Source organism: Adiantum capillus-veneris, chromosome 20 (assembly GCF_014529385.1).
Source record: "Adiantum capillus-veneris isolate H3 chromosome 20, ASM1452938v2, whole genome shotgun sequence".
NCBI classification, from domain to species: Eukaryota; Viridiplantae; Streptophyta; class Polypodiopsida; order Polypodiales; family Pteridaceae; genus Adiantum; species Adiantum capillus-veneris.
The window spans coordinates 44,802,854-44,810,270 of record NC_140950.1 but is presented as its reverse complement, the minus strand read 5'-3'; positions in this window follow the sequence as shown (position 1 = coordinate 44,810,270).

Genomic DNA, 7,417 nt, shown 5'->3' with positions numbered 1-7,417 from the left:
AAGTTGTTGAACATCTTGGTGATTATTATAGGTCAATTCGACCATTGGATGGTGCTTTTGTTGCATTGTTTCTCATTATGTGCTGTTATTAATCTTCTGATATCTACTAAATATATGTTATCTTCTGCAAATTAGCCTCTAATGGCACTTAAGCTCTCGTATTAACTTTCCAATATCTCCTACCATACCATATACACTTATTTTTGTTTTTTCTTCTCTCTTCTCTCAACTCTCTCATAGTCAAAATCTTGAGAATTTCTCGGTCTTTCGAAGAACCATGCACTCTGACAAAGGGTCTGCAAGCTAGTATTCCACATGCATGGCATCCAAACATGGTTGAGAACCTTCAAGACATTTTAGGATCCCGTTTTTGGGTCTCTCCCTTTAGGGGCCCCCTTCACATGGCTAGGCGCCATCAATTTCAATCAAGCCCTCAAACCTCAAGCCTTCTAAAAGGATCAAAGCTTCAAAGAAAGGCATACTCAAAGGATCTAAGGGACTTCAAAGCTTCAAAAGACTATCATGTAACGCAAAGGACCAAGCCTATTCCTTAGTGAAGGGTGACTTCACATAACAATGAAGAGGTACTTCATAAAAGAAGTAGTCAAAAGGAAATTCCTACTTCTCTGTCCCTCTCTCTCTAATTACAAAAAAAATAAAAATTAATTCAAATTTATGCACCCAAGCACAACATCTTGAAATACATGTCGATTGATATTGTGCATTTGTAAGGAGTTCAGACATTGGTCTTGGCATAAAAATCCAAGTGCTAAGACTGCTCCAAGGTGCAATGGAAGATAAGGGAATTAGAAAATTTAACGATAAAAGTTTCCACACCTAGCATAGCAAGTTAAAAGGGTACTTAATGAGAAAAGGGTTCTAGAGATTAGTCAAGCTGGCAATCAGTGATCCCTCATCTAGTGATGGAGCACATGCGCATACAAACTATGAGCGCAATTCAGGTAAAAAGTGAGCAGGCATTAAGAGTCACATAATCACTACACTACATAACAATACTGTACATTTCACTAACGCTTTTGAAATCTCATTGGCCGCATGGGAGGTCCTAGAGAAAAAATTCGGAGCTAGGAAAAAGAAAAGTAAAGTGGGTTTTAAAAAGGATCTCTATTAATTACACATGAACCCCAAAGAGAATATTGCAAGCTTAATCGATCGCATGAAAGTGCTGAATTTCCAAGTCGATGTTGGTAAGTCCGGCTCACCGACACGTGGAAGTGGAATTTGTCAGCAAGGTTGTGTCGGAGGAGAGCATAACTGCTCTCTCATTCACTCACAATCTGAAGCTCTAGGAGAATGCTATAATTGGAGAGAACTATTCTGTGTGTGTGTGTGTGTTTGTGTGTGTGATACTCTAGTGTATCAACTCAAGTGCTACACACACATGACACATTCATGTTGCTACGCGTATGTGTGTGTGTTACACACACTTTGCCTACTTACTTTTGAGTGATTGTGTGTGTGTGCGTGCGCATGTACATATGCATATTTTTGTGAGTACAAGTTGTAGCATCAAGTAGGGTTATGTTTTGTGCTTCTTTTTCTTGAATGTGTCTGCATGTGCACAAGAGTGACTTTCCAATTTGTGCAAGAAAAAAATGAGTTTCTTTAAAGCCAAAATGAAAAGTAAGGTCACCATTCCAGTTTTGAGGCTTGGGTGAAAGTCCCACCCAATCATGTTGCTATGTGTGTCTGCTCGCGCACGCACACACGCTTGTGTGTGCGTGTGTGTGTTACATCCACTAAAGGCTTACTCCCACACACTTGCACTACAGCAATACCTACCCATTGCATTGACTTTTCCCACTACGGCTTGCGTTTAATTTTGAATTTTACTTAAATTAAGTTAAAGATATCTAGTTTTACAGTATGCTTAGCTTTTCCTTTACAAAGTTTCAATTTGATTTACTTGTGCTACATGTAGGAGGCACCACCTGGAGGAAATTCAAAAAATGTTAGTATTAATTTGAAATGGAAAAGGAAAGGTTGAGAATAGGAGGATTGAGAAGGAGAGAGGCAAGGCACATGGATACCATGCGTTTCTTCTCTCTCTCTCTCTCTCTCTCTCACACACACACACACACACACACACACACACACACACACACACACACACACACACACACACACACACACACACACACACACACAGGTAGAGATGATGGACAAGAGGGGAGAACAGAGCCCCTGTGTGTGTGAATTCGTTAGGCGATGCTGCTGCGCCAAGGGGATCTTGCTATAGAGATGGAGATGCGTAGACCTCTGTGCACAAGGCAATGGAGAAAACCATGCGCATGGGAGGGGGCATGAGGCACAAGGGCGAGGGAGGAGGACACAAGGCGAGAGGTCCACGTGAGCAAATATTCTCCCTTAATAGATTTTATTTACATGAGAACCAGTAGGACCCCCATAATCTCCTTTTACAAGGCTTTCTATTTCCAACCTTTTGATTCATGCAGCGCTACCCTAAAGACTAAAGATCTTACAAACTCACCTTATGCAGACCTCTTGCCCACAAGGATTTAATATTTACGTAATTACGTCAAATTTTGTGTGATCACAAGGTATTATTGACACATTTACATGAGCAAAGTAAACGTAATGACACAGAACCCGGTTAATGGTGACCTGCAAACCCACAAAATTCTTGCCGGGCTTTTTAGTATCCCCGGCGGGCCCGTCGAGATTCACCATTTTCCCTGTGGGCCCATCAGGGATACTAAAATGCCCGGCAGGCTGTTAGAAGTGGCTAACAGGCTACACCATTTATGCACCAAGTTGTGGATGTACCATAGTGCACAGTATTTAGTTTTCATTGTATAGGGCTTGGGCTCATTTAGGAGTTCCAAAGTTGTATGAGTCTAGGCTAGAGAGCTCACTTTATCCCATAGTTGAAGGGTTTGAGGCCCAAAACTATAAAAGAGCCCTATGCTTAATGAGAGGTCATTCTTGAGTGGTCCTTTTGAGAACTCTCTCCCTAGAGAAGGTCTTGATGGCCTAGCCTTTGAGCTTAATGCCCATGCTTAGAAGGCTAGTGCTAATCACATGTAATTAGTGTAATCCTCTCTTAATTAATCTAGTCTTCATTATGCTGTCAATCATGTTTATCTACTTTCCTTCATTGTTTTGAAGTGTTGATCTTCTCTAATCTAACTCTTACTTATGCTAAGCTACTCCGATTAGTGGAGTCCTTATCTAACTCTCTCGATTAAGCGGAGTGGGCGTACTCGTGATTGAGGGATTAGAGTTGTCCTCTAATGGTGTGCTTGTGTGTGTGTAGGTTTAAGAAGCCTTGAGCTTAATTTAATTATGTGTGACTTGATTTGGACACCATGATTGGCATGGTTGGGGTGGTTGACTTGAATGCGATCTTGTGTGCTTAATCGTCAATGCATGTAATTAGAGTTGTGCTTGAGAGATTCCAAGATTAGTGTGTTTCACTTCGTTGCTTGATGTGTGTAGATGATTGCTTGAATTGATGCTTGATGTGCGATTAGCATTAGTTGTTTGGGATGATTTCTATTTGCATTGGAGGATGCACGCTCTTGAATCCTCTCAATCTTTGCATCCGATGACGCTCTCACACATTCTTTGTGTGATGCCTCCAAGCCCTAGCCGGGTCATGCTCTCTCTCTCCGGATTGATAGATTTGTGGGAGATTGCCTATGCTATGGCGAGCCTCCAACATTGGCGCCGCTGCCGGGGACGGGTTGCCTACGCTAGTGGAGTTGAGGTTGCAAAAGATAAGAGTAATTTGATTACCGATTTCTTGTAATTAGGTAGGATTTGATTTGTGTGTAGTGTAATTAGGTTTAATTGGATGTGTATAGAGTCATTTCATCCCAAAAACCCCTAAATTTTCTTTTGATTTTGCTAATTTTTCACTAACCTTCACTAATTTTGCATCCCATTCATGCTAATTTTGTGCTAATTGTACTAATTTCATGCTAATTTCATGCTAATTGTGCTAACGTAACCACTAATTTTGATTTGGAATGTATGCTAAATCCCCTTAATTGAGGAGGATCATCACTCTTAATTGCTCTAATCTATGCCTAATCATGTGATTGAGTGTTGATTTTGGTCAATTTTTTGATCAATTTTGGACCAAATCGGAGTTGCACACATGTGTGTGCAAGATGGAATTGTCGCGTGGAGCAAGGATTAGCTTGGATGCAATCAATTGTAAGTGGATTGACCTACTCCGCTTAATTTTTGATTGTTTAAGTTGATCCCATTGAGTTGCTAAGTCATTGCTAAAATTAGGTGTGTGTGCCTAATTGATGGAATTTATGCCTAATTTGATGAAATTGGAATAAAATTGGATGCCTAGATGCTTGAGGAACGGTAGTTTTGCATAAATTGTGTGTGCAAATCACTAAATTGATGCGTATGTGAGGCTATTCCGGTCATGGAGTAGGCCTAATTGCCAAAATTTGGGCAAGATTTGAATGTGTGTGCCCATTTTAAATAACTTTGATGAGAAGATTTATGGTCAAATTGAACACCTAAATGCTTGTAGATTGATGGTTTTGCAAGAAATGTGTGTGCAAGCATTAGGAATTGGCCTAATTTCGTTGCTAATTGGGCAAAAATTGGATTTGTGCACCTAATGTTTGTGTGTGTACAATGCTAAATTGAGTTAAAATTTGATCAATTTTTTGATTAAAATTGAATTAATTTAGCATGTATATACTCATGTATGTGTGATCAAGTGTGAAATTGATAAAATGCAATGAGTGTTTTAATGAAATTTTTGCACAAATCGACGGCCTAAATTTAGGTGTGTGTGCCTAATTAATGGCCAATTATGCCTAAATTGGGGATGAATAATTGGTCTTGGTTACCAATTATGATGATTAGTAGACCTAAAAATTGGTGTGTGCATAATTGATCGATTTGGGTTTTGAGATGAATGACTCAATTTGTGCATAATTGGGGATGATTTAATGCAATACCATTGAGTCAATTGACGTAACCAAATTGATTTGATAGGGTAAAAATTTTGCATTGAACAATGTGTCTATTCGTGGCCCAAATCGAACTACGAGTATAGCTATGACAAACCTAATTAGGTTTGAATGAGCAATTCATTTTGCGATGATGGTTAAATGTGCTTGGATTGGTCAAGAAGAAGCTAATCACTCAAAGTTTGTATAAGCATTATTCAATTGGTGTATTTGCAAACAAATCTTTGCGCTTTAAAAAATCACCCTTATGAAGTAAGATGGATGAGAGATTTTGAAGTTTTGAAGAGCAATTGACTTAATTTTCATTGTATAATCGAGTGTACATCTTGCTTTTATGTGTGTGTGCAAGGCCACATTATTGACCGCGACAAGTATTGGGAATGTGTACGAATCTCAATTACATGGGTATGTTGAATCAAGCATAAGAATGAAGGCACATTGTCAAGGAATGAGGACTCAAAATTCATGTGCTTATAACACAAGGGTGGACCTTCAAATAAAGCTCAAAAGTCTGTGTGTCTAAAGTGTGTTCAAAAAATGGTTAAATGGAGGAATAAGATCCTCAAACGTATGGTCTCGCATGACTCCACACACACCCAAAATAAGCTTGGAGACACTGTTATGCGCCACGTTTGGGATGCCCGGCTTCAAAGATGGCAGCTTTTCGGTTTGGAGCACATGACCCACCCACTTAGCTTGCCTGTTTTGGTGCACATGCGCATGCTCAGGCTTTGCTTGCTGGCCACCATATACTCACACACACACTTGTTTTCGGTTGCAGCTTTTGCTCGGCATTAAAAGTGCCACTGGCAGATTGTTTGTCCACTAGCAGATTGTTTGTCCAATTGCATGGCAAACCTCAGAATAGGCTTGAGCTCGTGCTCCACTTGCATCAGCCTCCTTTTAATGCCTTGGCTTGCATCACCCTCCAATAGCTTGGCGGTGCTAATGCTTGCGGAGTCCCTACCACAAATGGCGCACACGCCATCTCACACACACACACACAGGATCTCACTTTTGAACTCTCCCGCTGTGTCAGGGCGGAACCCACACGCAAAAAACGACTTTGGCAGTTGGCTCATCCCTCGCGCTCGCACATGCTGGATCCCGAGTCCTGCATGCTCTTTAGCCATGACCCGCCACGACACATGCACTCCTGCACGTAGTTTCCACCAACCCGTGAGGCACCACCTTGGGGTATGTATCCTTCACCACTTGAGGTAATGCTGCTCAGGCTGACGTGCTACAGATCCTAGTCTTGCTAAAGCCCACCGAGCCTGGTTTTGAGGCTTCAAAGGACGCTCACACTCATGCTCATGGCTGTTGTAATGCTATACACCGGTCCAAGCTGTTGTCTAGAGCTCCTGAAATTGGCGGTAACAGCCAACACACACAGCCGCCGGGGCATTTTTGACCCCTCCTTGTCCTCTGGACTCCTCACTGCCGAGTCGCCATTAAAGAGCAGTTCAGCAAACAGAAAAAAAAAACCATCCTTTTTTAATGAAAAAAATAAATAAATAAACAAGAGGAGGTTCACACCCCACATTTGGACACCTTTACATTGCATTGAATTGGCATTTGACCTCATAACGAAAAACAAAAAAATAAGACAGGATTTGTGTACGATTGGGTCTCACAAAAATTGCAGGGCTTCTGGTTCGTAATAAGAGTTTGATGCTTGGATTGATTGGATGCATCTTTTATGAATAGCCTTTTTGTGTGCTAAAATTGCTTCACGAGATTGAGAAAAATCAAATTTTGGTGCATTTCATTGTGATGATTTTCTTATAAAATGCATAAACAGTGAAGCTTTGCGTATCATACCAACTTAATGTTGTTTTGAGTGTTAACGTTCGGCACGAAATTGAAGATATTGACATTGAACTGCATTGAAATGAAAATTTCATTGGTCACCGCAAGAGAATTGAAAAATCGTCTCATCATTTGATTTTCTCTTTTCCTAGATTATGTTTGCTCTGTTAAGCAAGGGCTTGCGCAACGGTTGAGCTGGTTGAGACTTTAGTGCTTAAATTAAATGAAAATCCTTGCATGGCACTAAAAATTGGGATTCTGCGAATGACCATGAGAGATCATGAAAATTTTGGGCTTATGAGTGATTGATATATTTTTAGTGCTTGCTTGGTCAGGACTTTGTTCTTGGACTTGAATTTGTCTGTTATATTTTATTGCTCGAACTGAATGAAAAATCATTTCAAAGCACTAAAATGAAGCTTGTTTGGTAGCCAAGAAAGAGCATTAAAATTTTGGGTTGTGGTTGAACATGAAAGTTTTAGTGCTTGTATTCATTGATAAATGCTTTCATGCACTAATGATTTGAATTGTTTTAAAGGGTGGTGGCAAGAGTGTGACTTCCAAATAATCCAAGAAGGGGTCATCATTGCAAAATTTGCAAAATTTGGCTAATTAGA